Source organism: Cavia porcellus, unplaced genomic scaffold (genome assembly GCF_034190915.1).
Source record: "Cavia porcellus strain 051 isolate PalLab524CR breed Dunkin Hartley unplaced genomic scaffold, mCavPor4.1 scaffold_40, whole genome shotgun sequence".
In the NCBI taxonomy this organism is placed as follows: domain Eukaryota; kingdom Metazoa; phylum Chordata; class Mammalia; order Rodentia; family Caviidae; genus Cavia; species Cavia porcellus.
The window spans coordinates 4233770-4257133 of NW_026947523.1; the positions used below are offsets into that span (position 1 = coordinate 4233770).

At 58.6% G+C, this 23364-nt stretch overlaps 1 protein-coding gene across 1 annotated transcript in view; it reads right to left on the minus strand.

The window, feature by feature from the left end:
• Nucleotides 1-18733, minus strand: part of Prr5 (proline rich 5) — a 37681-nt gene extending 18948 nt beyond the window's left edge. The window contains exon 1 of the mRNA XM_063243891.1: nt 18597-18733. The gene's annotated coding sequence lies outside the window, so the exon portion shown is untranslated. The remainder of the gene's footprint in view (nt 1-18596) is intronic.
• Nucleotides 18734-23364: the final 4631 nt, after the last annotated feature.

A 23364-nucleotide genomic window follows, 5' to 3' on the forward strand; every position in this document is an offset into this window, starting at 1 on the left:
GGCTGCCATAGAAAGTTCAGTCTGGCCTCCGGGGTCACGGCCCTCTCCCCTCTTCGGAGGGCAACAGGAAGCCGACAGGCGTGGGACACACGACTCAGGTCTGCCTCCACCCTGTGGAGGACACTGCAGTCACAGCAACAGCCACACCCACACCAAGCACCATGACCAGAGCCAGAGACCTCCCCAATCAAGGCCTCAGGCAGTCACCCCCACTGTCCATCCTGAAAAGGCTGTGCCCACAGAGTGCTCCCGAGACCCCTACACGTGGACGCAGGCTCCTGCACGGTTCTTGTAAAGATTTGGGCAAAGGCCTTGACACGGTAGGGTGTGGGAGTCTCTGGTCAGGAGCTGCATCCACCCAGCCAGCCTGGCCTGGCGTGCTGACCTTGTGTCTGGACTACGATAGGAGTGAGGGTCCTCCCCACCCCCAGAGCAGGGCCAGCCTGCTACTGCTGCTGCCCCTGGGATGCAGAGGCGGCAGCGGGGGTTGGGAGGTCTCCTTAAACCTCCTGGTTGGACCTCACCCAAGGAGGCAGAGCCTTGTGCCTCCTGGGCTGTGCTAGAGCACAGAGGTTCCTCACCGGAGCTGCCCTCCATGAGATAAAGATTCCTCCCAGTGGGCTCACAGGATGGAATGACCTTGCCCAAGGTCCTGCAGTCCTCACAGAGCCCTGCCTAACACCAGCTTCTGCAGTGCTCCCAAGGCTGTCCCGCCCACCCTTGGGACAGGGAGACAGGCAGGGCCCCAGGCTCCGGGGGCCCACGAGGAATACAGGAGAGCCTCAGCCAGTTTGGGTGGCACAGTGTGTAATCCCTCAGGAGGCTGAGGCAGGAGGTTTACCACACATTAGGGGCCAGCCTAAACTACATAGTGAGAGCTTATCTCACAGAATCAAAACTCAACGAACAAACAAAATCCAGGCCTACACAGTCAGCTCACAGCCGATCTGAGCTATACATTGATGCCCTTCTCAAAAAAAAAAAAAAACAAAAAACAAAAAACCCAAGCTCGCTGTGGTGGGGCATGCCTGTAATCCTGGCACTTGGGAGGCTCAGGCAGGAGGATCACTGAGAGGTCGAGGCCAGCCTGGGCTTTGGAGCTCCAGGCCAGTCTTCACTACAGTCCCAAACAAAACAAACCACAGAAGGCCAGAACCGAAACTGAAAGCAGAATGTCAGAGAGGCACGCAAGGAATCACCCTCAGATCAAACTGACTGGAATTTCCTGAGCACCTACTATGTGCCAGACATTACCTCACAGGAGGAGGCACAGCCATACACAGAGGACCCCGAGGCTCTCTGGCCAAGCCTGTCACCCCAGACTGAGAGCCATGTGTGCCATAGTGAGGTGACAGCCAAGAAGGGCCGGGCCCCCCACTTCCTCTCTGATCCCAGGGAGGCCCAGGCTGGGGACACCTGAGTGGGAAAACAAGCATTCCAGGACCTGGGGACCTGAGCGGGGACCTGGGGTGGCCTCTGCTCCTGTTGGGGAAGCGTATCCATGCTGCATAAACTGTCCTGCTTCAGACACCTAGGGACCTCGCTCAGGGGGACAGGAAGGAGACTTCTCGGACACTATAGCCGCTCCTACTCAGGCATGGACAGGACAGTGGCCACAGTTTCAAATCCCAAACCAGTTCTCATAGTTGGACAAGGAGGTCCTTTTTAATCTCGTGAAAAAAAATTACATAAACGTACCCAAGAATCATTGAAATATCTTTGAAAAGATATTACTATGATAATTTAGAGTCACTGGGGACATCCATGTAACAGGAGCACGGGGTCTCAAAAGCCGTAGCAGCCCATTTGAGACCAAAACAGAGCTATGTAGAACAGACACGGTGGTGCATGCCTGCAATCCCAGCACAAGGGAGGCTGAGGCAGGACAACTTCCAGGAGTTTGAGGACAGCCTGAACTACACAGAGAGACCCTGTCTCGAGAAACCGAATCAAACCAAAACAAAATAGGGCTGTGTCTCAGGGCAGTGACTATATGAGACCTGTGGGTCCCTCCTCTTTGCCCTTCGATGGCACTTGGGTCTAACCCCTTTGGACACCCCTCCTGACTCTGTCAGCTCCCTCCGAACCCCAGCTGTGGGGCTTCTCTGACTTGGGCCGCTGACTCCTCCTGGCCAAACAGGTGGCTTCACCAGCCCTCCCCTCGAGGTGGCCCAAGCTGCCTGTGCACCCACGTGATCCCAGAGTCCCACGGAGCTGAGAAGCCCAGGGGCCCAATCCTGGCAGGGATCTTTTTCTTGGCTGTAACGCCTGACACACCCGCGTGCAAGGGAGGGGAGGTTCATTTTGGCTCACGTTTTAGCCCACAGGTGTCTGACTCCAAAGCAAGACAGCATGGAGAGGACAGCCGCGCACCGCACGGTGGAGAGGAAGTAGGGACGCTGAAGGGCGGGGCCGGGAAGGAGATATAACCTCCCAGCCACGCCCACTGGGCCCGCCTCACCTCCTGGCTGCGTGTGAGCTATAAGCCCCCAAATCCAATTTTTGGAGTTTTTAGACAGAAACCATAACGTTCTGCCTGTAGACCCTGAAGGACTCCCATATGCCTCTTTATGCAAAATGCATTGAGCCCCATCTCCAAGAGTTACCAAAGTCCTCAGTTTCAGTGTCCTAAAAACGCCAACTCCAAAGCCTTCCCTGAGGTTTAAGGCAAACTCGTAGCTGTGAGCCCCTGTTAAACACCGCCAACACGCAGTGGCACAGGGTAAACGTTTCCATTTCAAAAGGGAAGAACAGCAACAAATGGAACAAGACCAAAACCCAGCAGGGCAAACCCTAAATCTGTATTCCCACATCCAGTACTGGGCAGCGAGTTGTGACAAAGAAATGTGAATTCCACAGGGCTTGGGTGGCCCTGCCCTACGGCATTGTGGTGGTGTAGCCCTTATGGCCTCTTGTTGGGCTGGCTTTGCTCAGTCCCTGTGGCTTTCCCCAGATGACCTATATGTTTCCGACTTCAACTTTCTGGGATCTCGGCTGCACCTTTGGTTCAATGCACTGCCCTCTCGGGGTGCAGCTTCCTGGTCCCCCAGGCTTTCTTCTGAAATCTGGGCAGAAGCCTCCTGACCCCTTGTATTCTTTATGCCTGTAAAACCTGCACCAGCTGGAGCAGTAGCCAGGCCTCTTTGAATCAGGACTGCAGAGGCCTCTGAGTGCCTAGCTGATGGAACTCTGTGAGCTGAATTCCCAGGTGGCCTTTTAGAGCAAGGTACCCCTGGGGCCCACTTCTCAAAGCAAAGCCTTTTACCCTGAAACTCCCAGCCTGTGAAGGATGTGGTCTTGCTGGTTGCTGTGATGTACTCAGATCATTTTTCAGTCATCCTGTTTTAAAGTACTTGGTTTCTTTTTACTGCTAATCTTTTCAGCAACCAAGCTCTCCTCTGTTCTAGCTGTGCAAGCCTTTCCTTTCTGGGGAAATGGATAATTTTTCAAGTGGACTTTTTGCTTCTGATTTTCAGTGTACACCTGGCAAAAAGCAGCAAACCATACCCATGCTACAGTGTGAACATTGGACTGCTCTGAAATTTCCTCCTCCAGATTAATTAGCCTGCCACCCTTAACCTCGGTCTCCCACAAAGCCTCAGGACATGAACAAAATGTGGACAATTTTTACACCGGCGCTTAACACACATGCCTGGAATTCAGGTGCCAAAGGAGTCCTTCCCAGTGGAAACCTCCTGAGTCTGTTCTGTCTGTCTGTCTCTCTGCTCCCTTTCCCAGCATTCCAGTCTTCTGAGCTCTGTCCAGAATCTCCTGTCAAGCTTGGCTCGCAGCATTCTAGGGCTGCTTCTCCAAACCACTTAAACTCCGCTTGAGAGCCAGTTCCAAAGGCTTCCGACCTACTGGTCATGTAGGTAGTGTTCCAGCGATGACCCCAGTTCTCTGGTACCAAAATTCTGTCTTACCCTCTCATTGCTAGAACACAACACCCGGTACCCCTGAGAGAGGTGTATTGTGGCTCACATTTCAGTCCTGTCGTGGGTGGAGGGGTCTGCAGCAGGACTGCAGGAAGAGGGGCGTGGCAGGGAGGAGGGCGTGTCACGGCGGAGGGCGTGGCAGGAAGAGGGGCGTGGCAGGAAGAGGGCGTGACACGGAGGAGGGCGTGGCAGAGGACAGGTGCTTCCGCATGCAGGACCAATCGGAAGCAGAGTGAAAAGGCGCAGCTAGGAAGCAAGGGAAACCACTGGGTCGCACCCAGTGATCTGGGTCTTCTGGCCAGGCCTCTCCCCAACAGCAAGTCAGCTATGACCTCCGTGATCCAGTCACCTCCCAAAGGCTCCGACCATGACCTCAGGCTTTAGGGGGACACCTAGATATGCACCCAACAGGCCTCCAAGGTCTGCCTGCCCTCTCCTGCCTCCCGGATGTCCTCTGGTGAAGGTCACAGGTCCTCTCCCGCGTTTCTGTTTTTCTCTGCTCTAGGTGCATGTGGCCTCTTGGTATCTGATGGCTTTTCCGGAACGCAGCTGTCCGCGCCCCCCCCCCCCCAGGCGCCATACATAGTGGGTGTTTTCTAGATAGAGGGTCGGACGGCCACATACATGCTTCTCTCCCAGGACAAAGGAGGTTAAATTAGACGACGTTTGCAACAGGGCTGTGCACAACACGCACTGCAGAGCTGCAACGCTGAGTCATGTCAGTGTAGGGCCGGTGGGTGGGGGTGGGAGGGCTGGGTGACCCGTGTGGGAATCAGAGGGGAGGAGGGAGCCTGTGGTGAGGGTGAGGGCAGACCCGCGGGGGCCAGGGGAGCGAGAGAGGGGAAGGAGGTTGGGGTGCTTGCGGGAAGTGACAGGGACTCGGCATGGCACGGTCGTGGGAAAGCATCTCCAGTGCGAGCTAAGAGCTAAGGGACTGCTCGGTGGTCCCCAGCTGTGTCGGATCTGTGTCCACAGTCACCAGCCCAGTGCCAGGTGTGCGGTGGAAACACAGGGGCAAAAGTGCTGCCACTGTTGGGCCTGGGGTGGGCGGGAATGGCAGGGCTCCAGGGGCTGGAAATCCTAGGCAGAGGCGGGAGGTGGCAGCTGTCACATGTCTCCAGCACAGGGGACAGGAACGGGGTCAGGGGCCCGGTTCAGCCCTGCATGTGTTCAGTCCTCAGAGAGAGAGGAGACCCCAAGCCCAGCTGCTGGCAGGCTAAGTCTGAGGATGGAGGGGCCAGAAGAGTCCCCGCCTGGCTCCCAGAAGTGTCAGGAGGCAGCACCCTGAGCTGCCCATGACCGCACCCACTGGACCCTCTATGCCCGCTGATGCCTCCTAGGCCTGGCAGTGGGCCTCGGACTGGGGACTGTGCTGCGAGGTGGCCCTGTCTGTGCCAGACATTCTGGGAAGAAAACCATCCCCCCAGGGAAGGCCGTGGGGGACAAGGGGCGGGGACTGACACCCCCAAAGCCAGAGTGTCCCCCTGCAGATTCACGCCTTCTCCTCTTGCAAGACCTAGCCAGTGGGCTGTGGGGAGCTGACACTGGGCCCAGTCACCGAGGGAGACCTCAGAAACCCCAGGAATCAGCCCCTGAGCTGACCCGGCCCCTGGGGATGACAGTGCAAGACCTCGGGACTTCTAGCTCACCCTCCCCTCATCGCCAGCTTCTCTCCCTGGCCGATCAAAGGGGCACACAGCCTCCCGTACCGGGCCACCTCAGGTGGGGCCCACTGCCCCAGTTGGCCCCCACAGGGCTGCCCAGTTGGGGGTGACAGGGTCTGTTTTACAGAGAAACTGAGACGTGTGTCAGAAGTCACAGAGACCCAGCGGAGCTGAGGCTGAACCTGGCCAACTGAGCAGAGACTCCAGCCCCATCCCTGTCCCCTCAGCACAGCCTTGGGGCCCTGCCCAGGCCAGCAGTCTGACCTCTGGTGGCAGACACTGGTGCTGCCCCAAAGTCCGACCAGCAAGGCTCTGGGCAGTGGGTGGGGGAAGGGACAACCTGCACACTTGGGGTGCACGCTCCTCCCCTGGGACAGAGACTCCCTGCTTACGTGGCAGGCTGGCAGGCCGGCAGGCAGGCAGGCCCGACAGTTCACAGGATGCAGGGCACTCCGCGGCTGAAGGGGAAGAGGGGCACAGGCGAACAACGAGGCTGGTGTCTGGGCAGGAGTGGCCCCAAGCCACCTGACCTGGGAACCCTGGTTCTCCTGGGGCTCTGAAGCCAGCCTTGCAGGGCCTGCTCCAGCTAGACATCCTGCGGCAGCCTCGGGGACAGGCTCAACTATTATCCTTGGATGGGGAAACTGAGGCTGGTTGGGGATAAAGAGCCAGCGGGGTGGGGATGACAGCTAGAGAGCTGCAGCGCTGGGACCCAAACTGCACTTTCAGGGAGCCGAGGGCCAGTCCTGGCCACTCAGGAGCAGCACGGGCCCACGGGTGAGGGCTTACTGTATGCAGCCTGTCCTGGGTATGGGGGACCGAGGGACGGGGTCTCTGCAGCCCCCGTGCCTTCCCAGCTGAGCCCCAGGACACATGTGGGCCCCACTGTGTGAGTGTGGGGGGTCCCCAGTCCTCAACCCTCACAACCTCCTGCCTTTGGGTCTGGCTCCAGGTCCTGGGGCCAGCAGAGTTTGCTGGGCCACCAAAGGGTTTCTCTCCAACACTGGCTCATAAAGGCCACCTCAGGAGACCCGCTCCATGCCTCAGTTTCCCTTCTGTGAGTGAGGTCTCCAATACCCACCTCCCAAAGGCTCTTCAGGGAAGGTGTTTTATTTTATTTTAATATTTATTTAGCCTTTGCACTGAGCAACAGCTCCAGCCTTTTTTTTTTTTTATTGTTTATTTTGACACAACATCTCACTAAGTTCCTCAGGCTGACCTTGAACTTGAGATTCTCCTGCCTCATCCTCCCAGAGTGCTGGGATTACAGGCAGGGCTGGTGTTTTAGAATTCCGCCAGCTCTACCGACAGGTGCCTGGGGTTCAGCAAGAACCCTGGCAGAACTGGGGTGCGGGGGGCAGAGAGAGCCCAGGCTTGGGAATCCCTGGCCCTGAGTTGCTGTGGCTCCACGCCGACAGGGTACCCTCCCCAAAATCCCTCCCTGGCCAAGACTGCACTGCACCTCCCCAGCCTGGAGACGGGGTAACACAGGGCGCCCCACAGCACAGCCCTTCATGAGTCAGGCAGGCTGCAGTGCCCCCCAGGAGTGCTGTGTGAGCCCACACAGGAGGTCATCCTGGGTCCCAAGGTCACGAGGCCTGGGTGGGACAGTGCGCTCATGACCTGCCAGCCCTCAGGAGGACCACGGGTCTCTGTAGGGACATAAGGCAGGGCATCTTCTCTTTCTTTCTCTCCAGGGTCTTGCTATGCAGTTCAGGCTGGCCTTGAGCTCACTTTGTAGCCCAGGCTGGTCTCGAACTCGCTGTGATCCTCCTGTCTCAGCCTCCTGAGTGCTGGGATCACAGGCGTGTGCCACCACTCCCAGCTATATCCCTCTTCTTTTTAATCCATGTCATAGGCAGAGATGATGCTGGCAGCAGTCAGGTACCCTCCTTGAAGCCTTGGTCCCAACACCCACCTCGCTGGCCCCTCCAGTGCGAGACACTCAGGCTATGGCTAGAGGCGACAGTGCCGGTGGTGTCCTGGCGGCCCACACCACTCGCCGCTGTGGTAGAGCTGGGCCCCCCGAAGGCTGCCGTCCTACCCTGCTGCCTGCGAATGTGATCTGGCCTGGGGTCCTTGTGATGGCACCAGACCGAGATGATGTCACACTGGGTGAGGGTGGCCCTAATTCCATGACCGATGTCCTTATAAGAGAGCTGCACAAGCCAGGTGTGGCGATACACACCTGTGATCCCACACTTGGGAGACTGAAGCAAGAGGATCCCGTGGGTTTGAGGCCAGCCTGGGGATACATAATGAGTTCAAAGCCTGGACTACATAGGGAGACCCTATCTTAAAAAAAAAAAAGTTCACAAGGGGAAAAAAAAAGGAGCCATACAGCTGCAGAGACCCGAGGGAAGGCAGGTGACAAGCCGAGGGCTGTCACAGTGTGCCCGCAGTCTCCAGGTGCCCAGAGGGCAGGCAGGCCCCAGCCTGGTCACATCTCCATCTCAGGAGAAACCAGTCCTGTCATAGGCCAGCACCCTGTGGCTACCTACCTGGAGCAGCTGGGACATGTGCATCGCCTGTCCCCAAGCAGGCCTTCATGCCTGCGGGCGTGGGCTCTGACCCTGGGAAACCTGTGTCCACCCCAGACTCAGCCCATGGGGACCCCTCACGCCTCTGTTGCTCCAACCACAAAAATTCCAACTCTGGGTGCCCTGGAAGGACGTGGCCACCTCAGCCAGAGGCACTGTGACCTGGCACTAGTGCCCACACTTCCTGCCCTGGGTGTCCATGCCAGTCTGGGCAGTGGCCAGGTCATCCTGCGGTGTGGATGCAGAGCTGGAGGCCATGTGGGGAGGCGGGCAGCGGGACTGGACTGCAGGATGACTTCCTATCTGGGCCCCGGGGAGCTCTCGCAAGGGGCCAGTCTTAGAAGAGCCCAGGAAGGCTGTAGGCTCACCCCACAGAGGGTCCCAGGCTGCTGAGGGAGGACTGGCTGACGCCAGGGACCACTGTGGTCCCCCGTCTCTCCACTGGGCTCCCCCTGCCATCCCCATAGAAGCCTGGCTCTGTGGCTGGCCCACCTCTGTCCTGGCCTCTCCAGAGTCCCTCCAGGCCACCGCTGGCTACCTCACTTCATGCTGCAGCCGTGGACTCAGGACCCCTCGGCTTCCCTGACTGGGCCTCCCGGGTGTTTTGGAACCACCTTCCTCGGGCCAGCTTGGCTCCTGCCTGCTTGTTTCCAAGCCTGGTGTCCAAGGCCCTCCTCAATCCTCAGCCTCCACGCCTTCCAATTCCGCCTCCTCCCCCCGGATTCCCTAGGCCCTCTGCACTGTGCCTGTGCCAGCCCTGGTGTCCCTAACCCTAACCATAACCCAGGGCCGGCCAGGCTGGGAGTGTCCTCAATGGAGGGTGCCCCGGGCCATCGACCTAACAGAGAAGTCCTCTGTGCTTTAACCAGCACAAGAAAGGGGACTTGTGGGCACCGTGGTGCATGGCTGTAATCTCAGCTACTTGGGAGGCTGAGGCAGGAGGATCGCTGTGAGTTTAAGGTCAGCCTGGGCAACATAATGAGTTCCAGGGTGGTCTGAACTATACTGTGAGAGCGCATCTCACAAAACAAAATAAAACATAAAACAAAGCATCAAGCCAAAAGGACTGCGGATTGGCCCGGTGATGCGATCCCCTGTACTCTGAAAAAAAGGAACACCCAGCCTTGGCCCCTTTCCGGTGTGACTCGGCCTCCCAGGATGCGGGTGGTCTCCACCTGGGCCACCGTGACCTCCGTGCTTTCTGTAGTCAGGAACTAGGAAGCGCTGCGGGGCGTGTGTGTGCTCGAGCTTGCGTGCGGGGATGCACGTGTGTCTGGTGAGGAAACCCGGCTCCTAGGCGGGAAGCTGGTTGCCGGACTCCAGGCACTGGGCTGGGCTCCGGACGGTGCAGCTGAGAGGGGTTTGCATAGAGCTGAGAGGGGTTTGCTTAGAGCATGAGTGGCCTAGGAGGCACGGGAAGTCGGACAATTCAGAGAATCACACACCCTGCACTCTCCCTTCCCATCTGGGGCCTAGAGGCACCCACGACGAGATTCCCACGGGTCCTCTGCACACAGCTGAGCTTATGAGACAGCAAGGAATGCTCTGGGTGTGGTGTCGCATGCCTGAAATCCGAGCACTCTGAAGGCTGAGGCAGGAGGATCCCGGGAGGTCAAAATCAGCCTGGGCTACATAGCCAGACTCTGACTCCAACAAAACCAACCAACCAACCAACAAACCAACCAAAGCATCAGAAGGAAATTCCCGAGAACATCAGCCAAAAGACCATCAGAAGGAGACTATGAGTTAATCTGTGTGTAATGTGTTTAAAGACAAAAAAGGGAATCAAGTCCAGAGGGAAGGGCACCGCGGGCAGCCTGGCCCTGGCACGGGCAGGCGCGGAGTTCCAGCGCGGCGGATCCACCAGGCTGGAAAAGGAAGAGAAAGGAGGGACCAGGGGGTCGCGACTGCAAGCTGGGCCCTGCCCACGCGAGCCCCCCGCGTTTGTCTGTTGTCTGACAAGGGGCTCGCGGTGCAGCCTGCGTTGGCCTCAGACTCTTGGGGATCCTCGCAGGATTGCACCCCGCGGCTCGGGTGTGCCCTCACAGCGCCCCCTGCTGGCTAGAGTCGGCAGCGCGGCTTCACGGAGGGGCGCCCACCGTGTCCAGCCCTGCTGGTCCTGGGCCGGCGGTCTCTGCACCAAGTCCTCCCTGTCAGCTCTGCCTCACCGTGCACACATGCACACGCACATGCACACCCATGCGTCCAAGCACCCTGCACTTTCCTTCCTGTGCCTTTTGGGGTGGGGGACGCTCAGGGTCACATGATGGTGACATCTCGGGGCTGTGCCAAAAAGCTTCCCAGCCTTGGAGGGCGAGGGGGACTGGAACCCCGCACTCTGTGACCCACAGTGTCGGCATCAGCATCAGCATCTGTTACCCTGGCAGCTAGCACCATCCATGCCAAGAAACATTTGTTGAATGAGTAAGTTAACGATGAATGGGGTGGCAGATGGAGAAAGGAAACGGATGTCCTGCCCCACACTGCCCTATCGGTCCAGCCCCCTTCTCAGGCCCCCTTCTGGCCCTGCCCCATCGCCGTCTGGGTCTCCAGGGTCACCTGGTTCTCGCCTGTGCTGGTGCCCCTGCTGTCCAGCAAGCTCCTCTTTAGGATCACCTCGGCCAGCGCATGGGCAGAGTGGGTCTCCCCCGATGTCCAGCCTCCCTGTCAGACCGGCTGTGGCCCTCAGGGTCCAGCAAGGACTCTCGGAGCACTCATGTCACGGACAGAAGCCCAGGGAGTGTGGTGGGCGGGTGCCCCTCCTCAGGTGTCCTGGCCCCAGCAGCCCTGCCCACCACCCTGTGAGTCCCCCGGCCATGTGTCCACCTCTCCTACCCCCTGAATGTCCATCATGACTGATGGCCCAGCAAACAGAGGCCAACTGGCAGGGACAGTCTGCAGGCCCCTGCCCTGGACTTGTGTCACCTGCTCCTCCCACGGTCACCCCTGTCACACTTTGGGCTCCTTCCCTGAGCTAGGAGATGATGTACCTGGTGGCCAGGCGGGGAGTGGGGCAGCTGTGCTGCCCTGCCAGTGGACAACTGCTGGACGGTGCCTGTCTCATGGCAGGATCAGAGGATGGGCAGGGCGGAGGAGCAGCAGAAGAGGCCAGGGAGAGCTGTGCTGTGGGCAGGAGCCAAGGTGGGCAGCAGGGGCCCAGCCACACGCAGCCGAGCTGAAGCTTGGACCAGCCCGGCCACCCACAGTGCCGTGCCAGGGTAGTGGGGACCAGGGCTTTCCCTGGGAACCCTGGGTATGTGGGGAAGTGTCACCCCAATCTCAGGCCTCCTGTGGCTGCTTCTGGTGATTGCCTGGCAGCCAAATGCAAGGCCCTCCCCAGAGACCCACGCCCACCCTGAGCTGCTCTGCTCCACGCTGCCAGCCTTGGGTGCGAGGATGGGGTGGGGGTCCCCAAATCACACGGCAGAGAGGCAGAGTACGGGCTTGAGTCTCACAGCACACCCGCGGGCCCAGAGGCCCGCACACCCCTCTCTGTCTCCGTGGGTCCCCTCACCGTGGTGGGCTCCCCGCAGACCCCCCACCTGGACACCGGCCTGTGGTGCTTTGTCAGAACTCCTTTTATGAATGAAAGACCAAGACTCCCTGTCTGCGCAGCCCACGCCGGGAGGCGGCCAGATGGCTGCTTCTGGGCTTTGTTATTGCCACGAGACTCTGAACATCAAAAGCACAAATCTGAAGTCACGGCACTGTGGGGGGCAGAAAACCTGGTCCTCTGCTACGGCTGAGCCTGGCTCTTTGGGGACGAGGCCTCGGTCCACAGAGGCCATCGAGTCTATGCTTGGCCACAAGGCGGAGAGGCCGGCCGTGCCACCGCCTCTCTCCTGCAGCCCCAGGGACCTAGCATGCTCTGGACGGGACCCTGAGGGACAGTGGCAGTGGGCAGGACCCCAGCTGCAGCCTCCTGTGCCCGTGACCTTGGCTTTGGCCTGAGTGTGACCGCCCCGGCATCAGGCAGCCCCAGGGTGCAGGAATTGAGAGGCACCTGTGACCAAAGGGCAGCGGGGCCAGGCACAGGCACAGGGGGCTCTGGACACTGGTGACTGAGCAGAATGCATCTAGGAGGCTGCAGGCGGGTGGGTGGGGTAGGAGGACGCAAGCTGGTCCCGCTGAGCCCTGTGCTGGATGCCCAGCTGTGAGCTCCCCATAAATATTTTATCGCTGCTCAGGAGCAGTCCCTGTACAGGTGCCTGCAGCCGAGCTCACGGTGCACCCTCTGCTGCCCACAAGAGGGAGGTGCCCAGGGGCAGTGTGTCCTGCTGTGACCGCGGACACCAGCTCAGCCAACCCTTTTGGCACCCTTTCCCATGCCCCTGTTCCACTCAGTACTGGATGCTGCAGTCAGCTGCGTCCATGAAAGCTCCCCTCTTCTCTCCACCCCTCTGCCCGTGCTGCTGGTGCTGCCTCTTCCAGGTCCTGCCTCCTTCAGGAAGCCCTCCAGGTGGGCCCTCCCTTTCCTGCTGTGTGATGTCGGGTCACCCTCCGGGAGGCTGGCTCTGCAGTGGAGCTAACAATCCGACTCATGGGGGGAAAGATGGGGGGGTGTCTGTGAAGTTTCTCCTGGTCTCACACCCGCATTGAGTCTCACTCTAGTTGGGGTGCGCCAGCATCAGAGCTACTCGGGGAGGGCCTCATGGAGCAGACCCCAGCTCCTGCTTTCGGGGACCCACACTTTCATTAGGGACACAGAACCCACACAAGACAATAGCAGCGGTGACCACAATCCAGCTGCCACTTGGTGACAGTTTTAAGCCTGCCCAGAGAGTGTAGCACATCTGTCCCTGACTCTTTAGGGACCCAGGGGCTGGCGGTACGTGACCACTGGACAGCACAGCAGGACCTCTCACACCATGGTCCACTCAGAGGCCCCAGAGACAGGGCGTCACTGTGCAGGATGGGGTACTGAGTGGCAGACAGGGCCACGTTGGGGTTTCACAGGTAGGCTCAACGTCAGGTTGTCGGGGCCATGGGAGGAGAAGATGGCCCTGCTGGGTGCTGCTCCCCCATCCAGCTAGCAGGCCAAAGCCAAGCTCTGGACGGCCTCTGAGTCTTGGTGCCAGGCACATCCCTACCACTTACAGCAGCCCTGGACCAACGATCCTCAGGGTTCCCAAATCGCAAGCTCCCTGGTGCTCTACAGAGTCAGGCAGTGGTCACAGGTGTACACAGCAAGAAGTGGGCGGGATGCAGTGTTGGTACTCAGGTGCTAAGAGTGGGCTGCCAGCTGGGGGAAGTAACTGGATCCAGAGGGCTCTAACTTCATCAAGAGGACTGAAGATTAAAGGGTGACTTTCAAAGGAGCAGGCTGGTTCATCTGGTGGAGGAAATTCAAGGCAGCAGAACACGCGTGTTGTGGCACTGGTATTGCTGGCTGTTTTGAGACAGACTTATAATGAGACTTGGGAGCAAAAAACAGCATGAAAAGACTTGAAAATCTTACAGTTTAGCCAGAAAAGGAGCACATTTAAGTTGGATTTAGCTCAGCAGCACAGTACCTGCCTGGCAAGCGTGAGGTCCTGAGTTTGATTCCCGATACAAAGAAAAAAAAGTTGGGGCCAGAGAGGATGAGTGCTGAAGAGATGGGCTTGGTTAGAAAGATGCCAAGTGCTCTGCATGGGAACAGCAGGAAAGATGCCTTGAGGGCACCTCAGGAATTGGCCAAACCCAGTAGGCAGCTGTCTCAAGGCTGTAAAAGCGTCAACTCCTTTGAAAGATTCTCGGCTGGGGAGAGAGCACTGGAGCACCCAGCCGAACAGGGCTCAGCCATCCAGACCCTCAGAGTTGGCTACAGCCATGGCCCCAGGGGGTCCGGCCCCTGCTATGATTGAAGGTGCACCGTGGTATTGCCTACATAATGCCGATTCCGCGGCACACAGAATGCAAGAGCTGTGGGGTCACAGAGGGTTCCACCCAGATTTCAGAAGGCCTGGAGGATTACGCAGTATGCCCCTGAGAGGGCAGTGCAGGGAGCTGTGAGGGAGAAGCCAGAAGAACAGGTGACCCCAGGAAGCTGGAGAAGTCAGGAAAGAGGACCATCCACTGAGGAAAGCCACAGGCACGCGCAGAGCCAGTCTGCAAGGGAGTCCATGTGGGCTGGAACCAGCAGGAGCATGGGGATGGGGACAGCCAAGCCCCCCGGAGCTCCTCCCATGCCGCCTGTGTCCCAGACACCAGACAAGGAATTGTAGGATGGACCTTGACCTTGACTTGGCCTGATCACCCCTGATACACCCTCCCTCTTCCTTTTCGCAATGGAAATGTTTTACTCTGTCCCATTCAATCTTGGGATTATGTAACTTTTTATTTTTAATTTCACAGAGGGTCACAGCTGAGAGTTTGCTTTGAGATTCAGGGGAGACTTTGGACTTGGACTCTGGAGCACTGCCGGAACTGCGGTCTTGAAGGGGAGTCTTGAAGACAGACTAAAAGTATTTGGTGGTAAAGGAGATGGACATGAGCCTTTGGAGGCCAGAGCAAAATGTCCCAGTTTGGATTTGAAATGTTCCCCAAAACTCATGTGCTAGAGCCTCAGTTTTTTGGGGAAGTGTCTGCGTCGTGAGGACTCCACCTTCCCCAAGTGAGTTAACCCCTGGCTGGGGTCACAATTTTACAGCTTTATTGGGAGGTGATGGAAACAGGAGATGAATTGAAGGGAGCAGATTGTGGGGGTGACTTGGGGACCAAACCTAGTCCCTGGCCTCTTCCTTTCTGGCTCTTTCCCCGTCTCTTTCCTTTCTGGCTATCACAGCATGAGTGACTGCCATGCTCCAGGTCTGGAAACAGTGGAGCCATGGACTGAGACCTCTGTACCTGTGAGCCAAGGTAAGCTTTTCTCGTTCGAGTTCTTAAGTCTCAGGTACTTTGTTATAGTGCTGGAAAGCTGACTGATACAGATGGCTTTCTGTTCATTTAAATCAGAACCCCAAAGCCTACCCAGCTGTGTAACTTTGGATAAGACACTGACATCACAAGGGTGCAGGTGGTGGGACCACTCGGTCCTCTGGCCCTCAGTAAGTGCTGCCCTTGCAGACTGACCATGATGCCAGGTCAGGTCACTGGCTGTGCTGAAAACATTGCTTTTATGAACCAGTGATGGCCTCAAACACGCCCAGCAAGCACAGGCCTTGGGAGCTTCTGGATAACAAGGGCAGGGGTGAAACACTGGCCTCACATGTTCAGGGTTCAGGGCTCCATGCCCAATACAAGAGCAAAAAGAACCTTCTGGAAAGTGAAGGCCCCCTGTGGTGGCCCCTGATGGCACACATCCCTGGTGACCTGTTCTTACCCTGTGCACGTCCCCCAGTAGGTGGGGAAGGTGCTGGCCGTGCACCGCAAGCCAGATACCCAGGCCTGTGCCCATCTGGCCTACGTTCATCTTGGGGCAGCACCTGGCTCCCATCTGCCCCTCTGCTCACTGGCCACAGCCAGCACCTCCTCCTGGCTGCCAGGAGGCTGTGGGGACCAGGGATCAGAGCTCAGCAGAGCGAGCCCTCTGCACCAGAGGGACTGTGTGTTTTCTTGACCACTTTTCAGTAAGGGACTCGGGCCTGTCCCTTCCCCACCTGCCCCAGCATACAGATAGGGGGTGGCACAGGGACAAATTCTGCCTCTGCCCTCACCCCGGGGCATGGTGCACTCGCTGGTCACTTGTGTCCCCTGGTTACCCGGATTCTGTTGCCCGTGGTCATGCTGCGGCTCAAGCTGGGATAGCCCAAGGCTTGGCCCTCAGTAAGACCCACACCCTGCACAAGAGGCACAGTGACGGGGGGACCCTGCTCACCCACCAAGGCTCAGAGCCAAGGCTGGGTGCAGAATCAGCACCAGGCTGTTCCCCAAGAGTTGGGGATTCCAAAGGCACCAAGAAGTATGCTCCCCTGGTCTTCAAGGCCCTCTCCCAGCCAGGCACAGCGGTGCATGCCTGTAGTCCCAGCTACTTGGGAGGCTGAGGCAGGAAGGCAGCTTGAGCCTAGGAATTCAAGACGAGCCTGGGCAACACAATGAGACCATATCTCTAAATAAACAAATCCCCCCCCTTAGGTCCTTTCCCCATCAAGGTGCATTTTTAAGGTATGAAAGAAGGATGTGGCTAAAAGAAAGAAAAAGTAGGCATGGTCCTACATGCCTGGAACCTCAGCACTCTGGGAAGCTGAGGCAGGAGGACTTCAAGTTTGAGTCTAGTTTGAGCAGCTTGTAAGACCCTGTCTTGAAACAGAGGAATGTTTAAAAGGTTGGGGATCTAGCTTAGTGAGAAGGCTCTGGCTTCAATCCTCAGTACTGGGGAAAAACAAAAACAAAACAAAAAACAGTGTACTGTCACCAGGAAGCCACCTGGTAACAACAAGCCACCAAATCCTGTCTTCATAATGGCCCAAGCTTTTGATTCATACTTCCCATCTCTAACTCAGGAGATGGCCAGTCCTGCCACCCTAGGGCCCCGCAGCAGGATGCCTGGGGCTGCTCAGTGACCCCTGTCCAGCTTGCATCCATGTGGCACCTGCAGCCAGCTCCCTAGGGACTCTTGGCCACCTGCCTGGCCCCAGATGGCTGTCCTGGAGGAAGTACACGTGTGATCATCCCGACCCAGAGGTCAAGATCCCCGGAGAAGCCGTCCTTGGTGTCCAGTGACACGCAGAACATGGGGTGCCTGGTGAGGCTGACAGCTCCTCCCCTCTCCCCCAACTGTGCCCGGGGTTGTCCAGGAGACACCGGAGGCCTCCCTCCAGCCTGCCTCAAGCGAGGGAGCTGGTACCTCACCAGGTCACCCGCTCTGCGTCCCCAGGGGGCTCCGCTTGGGCAGCACCAGCCTTTCAAGCCGTCCATTAGGAACAGAAAGCCATTAGCCAGCCATCCAGCAGGAGCACGCTTTCCTTGCTGATGAGGAATCAGGCCCATGTGACCGTCCCCATCACGGCTACCCCACTCACAGTGCCCACGGCAGGCATCCTGCATCCTTGGATCCCCCTTTACCCCAGTGTGAGGGACATTTTCAGATGAGGACACTGGGGACCGGCGATGCAGAGTGACTAGCCCAGGGCCACACAGCCAGCAGTGGTGATCTAGGGTGCTGACCGGGCTGGCCTGGCTCTCACGATCCTACCACATCATTAACACAAAGGGTGGAGGCCCTTCCTGGGTCTGCCATGGAGAGGGGCGGTAGATATCCCTGTCCGTCTCGTTGTCATCAGTGCCACCAGCCAGAGCACCCACATCTGACCGTGCTTCCGAGCACGGGGAAGGACTTGCACAGTACGGGTTCCTGGTGACCCCTTCAGGACAGAGCACAGAAGGCTGCATTTTGTTAGCATCGTCATTAAGGGGTGTACTGTACTCAGGACCTGGGGACCTCACCTAGGAAGCCTCCATGAGGGGCTCTTTGGGCTGGGCCCATGCAGGGGTGCAGGGGCTGCAGGGAGGTACTTGCCCCTCCTCTCCAGCCCCTGGGATAGGTCTTGAGCTTTTGGTACCCAGGACACTCGGGCACAGCTATTCTGTCACCACCAGCATCCATAGTGACCTCCATGGCGGTGTCATGTACACAGCCCTCACGACCTCCATGAACGTCACTCCTCCCCAGGCTCAGGCCCGGAAGTGAGTCCGGCAGCGGGCGACCTCCCAGCCAGGATGCTCTAGCCCAGGTCTTTCCTTCACCTTGCCTCTAGCAGGAAGGAATCTTAGAAACTGTCGGGCTCTGTCATGGGAGCAGGACCCAGTGATCCGTCTGTGGTGGCCAGCTTGCCCGCCTGTCACGGGATGGGAGGGATCTCCCCAGGGCCTTGGCATGGACTGGACTCAGTCTTCCAGCCCGTGGCTTCTGCCCTGGGATCTGCCTCCGGCCTGGCCCCCATCTGCTCTTCAGGCCAGCTCTCTGCCAGGAAGGTGGCCAGAGGCCCAGGCCAGAGGCCAGCAGGGTTGGGGCTGCAGCTGAGCAGGCCTTGGGCTCTGAATCAAGGGTCTCCTCCCTCAACCACCTTTGTCTGTGTATTAAAGGGGTGATGGGAAGGGAGGGGACAGTGCGGTGGGGAGGGGCGGAGTGGCATAGTGGATGACGAGGCAGCAGGACAGGGTGGACGCGGCCCGGGGGAGACCCACGGAGGGACAGAGACGGAGGGAAACTCGTACAGAAGCGAAGGGGCGGGCGGGGCCTCTGGAGAGCCGGGGAAGGTCCCGAGGGGCTGGGGTGGGAGGGGCCGGACCCCAGGGAGGACTGCTCTTGCCCCACTGGTGCAGCCGATCCCTGCCCCACCGCACCCCTCTACTCCCCGGGGCCCCGCACTGGGGGGGACACGCGCGCACTGACACGCGCACACACACTCGCGCGCACACTCGCGCGAGCGCGCGCGCCTCCCCGCGGGCGCCGCCCGCGGCCTCGCCTTCCGCAGCGCGTGTGTCTCCCCTGGGGTCCCTCCCGCCTGGGCCTGGGACCTGACGCCGCCACTCACCTCTGTCCCCGCGTCGCCGCCGCCGCCGCTGCCGCCGCTCACCCCAGTCCCTGCGCCGCTGCTGCCACCGCCGCCACCGCCGCCGCGCAGAGCCCGGCCGGGCCAGGCCGGGGAGGGGGAGGTGCCTCCGAGGCCCCGCCCCTCCGAGGCCCCGCCCCGCCCAGGAGACCCCGCCCCCACAGAAGCACGTCCCGCCGAGCTCCGCCCCATCCCAGAGGCTCCGCCCCACAGAGGCCCCGCCCCAGCCCAAGCTGGGCGGCAGCCAAGGCCTGGGGGTCTGCGCACCCCAAACTGGTGTGCGAGGCCGGCCGCGCCCACCGCCCCTCCGTCGGAGCCTGGCGACTGCTCCCGGTTCCAGCCCTGTGCGCAGCGCGGGCCTTGGGATGCCACCCGCCAGGAGGCGTGCGAGGTCACCCGGCTCTCTGGCCAGGATCGCCCCACGGTCCTCACCGAGCGCCCCCTCTCCAGCCCGGCCTGAGCGAGACCTGGCGCCTGGGAATCGGAAGGCCGGACTCAGTCCCTGGCCTGGCCCCAGGCTCCCCGGGCTGGGAGAGAGTGGGATAAACAGACCTGCACCTGGAAACAGCCAGGGCTGCGGGTCTGGGGGTGAGGGGGCGACAGCGCGGGCCACCTGCTCGGTGGACCCCGACCTGCAGAATCAGAGCCTCAGCTCCGACCCAGCTCCCCATGTTTCCCAACTTGCGTGAAGTGGAGAAACCATCCAGCTGCCCACGCCTCACATCCAGCGCCATATTCCATGCCCCACATCTGGCACCCGCACCCTTGGGCCTGAGCCTCCGGGTTGTAGTCGGGCCAGATGGGGCAGGGACAGAGTCCAGGACCGGAATTCCCCTGCAGCACTGACATTTGGTGCTGGGTGGGGGCCAGGCTGTCTGGGGGGATTCTGGTGATGACCGTTACTGGTTATTACTGTGGGGAGAGTTTTAGTTTTGGACTGTAATTGCACAGGCACACGTGGGCGTGTTCAGTGCACACATGCATTTCCGCTGCCTTCTCCATGCACAGGCACTCACCTGAGGCCCCGGTGTGGCACCCTTCCCTGCGATGGGTACCCCGTCCAGGAGACAGGTGGCCTTTAGGTGTCATCCAGTCCAACCTTCTGACATGTGACCCCGTAGACCCGCCCTCTTCTTTAAACATTTTTGTTTGGAGGTCATTGCAGATTACCACGCAGTCACAGGAAATCATAGCGATCTCTTGGGCCCAGCTTCCCACCTTGGTGACCTGTTGCACACCTGTAGTCCCACTGGGACGTGGATGGGTGTGCCATTAACACACAGAGTGTGCTGTCACTGCCAGGGTCGCTGATTTGTGTCCTGTCTCTCATAGTGTCACGTCATCTTCCTGGTACCCACTCATCCGATGCCCATTTCTATAATTTTGTCATTTCAAGAATGTCGCGTGAAGCTGAGTGTGGTGGTGCATGCCTGCAATCCCAGCACTCGGGAGGCTGAGGCAGGAGGATCCTCGAAAATTCCAGACCAGCCTGGGCTACAAGTGAGCTCAAGGCCAGCCTGAACTGCATGGCGAGCCTGTGTCTCAAGAAGACAAAAAGTGGCAGGAGATACAGCTCAGCAGCACAGAGCCTGCCTGGTCCTGAGTGTGATCCCGGGTACATTAAGAAAATGTCCCATGAATGTCATCATACATCAGGTTACCTTCTGACGCTGCTATCTCTCCGTCAAGCATCTTTCTCTGGAGATCCCCCTGGGGCCTCGGGGATCTTAGCTTGTTCCTACAAGGAGGAGGAGGAGTCCACCTCCCCGGTAGGCCTGGATCTTAGTCTGTTCCCATGAAGGACAGCTGCGTTGCTTTCAGTTTGGGGCTGTTAAAAAACAAGCCGCTATAAACATTTGTGTATAGGTTTTTGTGTGAACATAAGTTTTCATTTGTCTGGGAAAAATGCCCAGGAGTGTAATGCTGGGTCCCATGGTAGTTACATGTTTGGATTTTTTTTTTTTTTTTAAAGAAACTGCCTGTTTTCTGGTGCTGGACCACTTGGTATCTCTGTTAACAGGTGTGAGTGGGCCAGTTTCTCTGCAACCTCACTAGCATTTAGTCTCATTTCGATATTTTGTTTTTGTCATTCAATAGGAATGTAGCTATATGGATTTTTTTTTTTTTTTGAGAGGGTGACAGAGGTCTCACTATGTTGCTTCCAATTCAAGACCGTCCTGCCTCAGCCTCCTGAGTCACTGGTCTTACACAGGCATGCACCCTAGCCAGCTTCGATGTTATGGATTTAACCTGTGTTTTTCTAGTGTCTAATAATGCTGACCATCTGAAGAGATTTTTGGTGCTTTTTAGCCATGTGTGAATTTTTCTAAGGAAGTGTCTGCCTATATACATTTTGCCTATTTTCTAATTAGCCTGTCTTACTGTCAGGGCTGGTTTTTAAAGAGTTCTTTACGCATTCCAGACGCCAGTGCCTCGTTAGCTATATGGTTGGCAAATATTTTCTCACAGTCTGTGTCCTGTCTCGGCACACTCCGCGCGGGGGTTTGGCAGGGCGAAAGCTTTTTACTTTGGCGCAGTGTCAGTTTCCTCCCGCTGCACAAGCTCGCCTCACTTCCTGCCAGAACTCAAGGCTGCCCTGGCCGGGGTGAGGGGAGGCGGTGACTGGCGGCTGGCCAGATTGGGCCCCCTGCGGCCCCTCAGGCCACGCCCACCCGGCCACGTGGACACCACCTGCTGACCGCGGACTCTGCCGGAACAAAGCGATGGAGAGGAGCCTATAGGAGCCCGCGCTCAGCCAGCCTGAGGTCCACCAGGGGGCAGCAGTGGAGTCTGGGGGTCCGCACTCCACCCTCCCGCCCCCCTGCTCCCCATCCCAGCGCCTGCAGGGTTCGCACCCCCTACCGGCTAAGGACTCCAGAGAATTCAGATTCCAGCCAGGTCCCCAGGCCACGCGGTGCTTGGGGCTGGCCCTGGGGTCACCGGTGGGTTAGGGACGGGGGACCTTTGGCTCCTCACTCCGCTCTGTTTTGGAGACCAGGACATCCCGCGAGCTTGTGTATTGTTAGAAGGCATCGAGGTGACCGCAGTTCTGGCTTGAGCGGATTTGGTGTTAAGGGGGACACTGGAGGAGCTGTAATGTGAAATCCTGGAAAGCAGACAGCCGGGCTTTCGGCTGTGTGCGCTGGGGTCATTGTTTAGATGTAAAAGGTGCCCCCCTAACTGAGCTTGGTGACACATGCCTGTAACCCAGCACTTGGAGGGGGAGGCAGGTACCCAATCAGGCAGGTGGCACATGGCTGTCATCCGGGCCCTCTGGGAGGCTGAGGCAGGAGGATGGCAAGTCTGAGCTCAACTTCCTGAGACCTTGTTCGTGTCCAGCTGAGCCCCGTCTGCCGGGCCCCTGACTGCCGTGGATGGATACTGTTTTGTCTGCTCTACAAATCGGCTATGAAGACTTGAAGCTGCCCGCATCTCGTCCAGGGCCACACAAGGCCCGAGGGCACGGCGGGGCCTGAACTCGGCTGTGCAACCTGTGGCTCTCAGGGTCCAAGGTGCCCGGAACCAGAACCAGGTGGACATGAAGGTGACCGGAAGTTAGGTGACCTGGAGGGGGTGCTGGTGGCTGTCACAGTCAGGGAGTGGCCATGAGCCCGTCTACCCTTTCCTCCCAGCCATGGTTGGCAGCTGAGTGTGCGCCAGTGTCCCCCGGCGGGGACCCTAGTGTGTGCGTCTGTCCCCTGGAAGCTGCTCCTCAGGCCTTCGAGGCCCTGGGAAGCCGGGGTGGGGGAGGCTCGGGTGATGCCCCTCCTGTCTCGGCCACCGTGACGGTGACCTTCCTTTGCCTCCTTCTGTCCACATGAGCAGACGTGGCTAGCACCAGGGTGCACCCAGACTGTCCCGATGCCACAGGGGTGGTGGGTGCCAGGATGGCTAGAAGCCCAGGAGGAGGCCCTAGCTGAGTGACCTGTCCTTTCCACCTCGGACTCCTTGTCCCCGCTGCGGGGACAATGCTAATCCTACACATTTGAGTTTTCATTACCCTCTATCTACTGCTTGGTTGACTGAGTCCTTGAAAACTAGTTTCCACTCAGTGCTTCTGTGTAAGAGAAGCATTTTGAGTTGGGCGTGGTGGAGCACGACTATAATACCATCACTCAGGAGGCTGAGGCAGGAGGATCACTGTGAGTTCGAGGCCAGCCTGGAAAGCATGGCAAGACTGTATCTCAAAAAAACCAAACCAAAACAAAAATGAACAAACAAAAAACTAAACAAAACCAGAAAAATAAAAACAAACCAGAACAACAAAAACTGCAAATCCAAAGCCCAGTGGAAAATGTAGTCCTGCCCCCAACCTCCGTGGAGCTGGGGCCCCTCTGGACGGGCTCCTAATAGTCCACAGGGCCAGGACAGCCCTGGGTGCCGTCACAGCAGCATGGAAACCTGCAGACTCCTGTGGCTCCCTGTCCTGGGGCACTCGGACACCACGCTGTCACTGTGGCAGGGAGACAAGCCCAGCATGTGTGGTGGCTCCCCAGGGTCACTGGGTGGCTGGGCTGGATAATGTCTCTGCCACCATGGAGATGCCAGTATTCCTCAGGGCAAGAGGGGCACAGATGGTGCTGTGGGAGGAGTCACCGGATGCTCCCTCGGGGCTGGGGAGTCTCTAAGGGCCTTTTGAGGCTGAGGCAGAGGATCTCCTGAGAGAAGAGACACAGAGAAGGTGGTGGGGGAGACAGACCTCGCTCAGGCCCGCAGCGGAGCCCCCTGGCCATCAGCTCCCCAGCTCCGA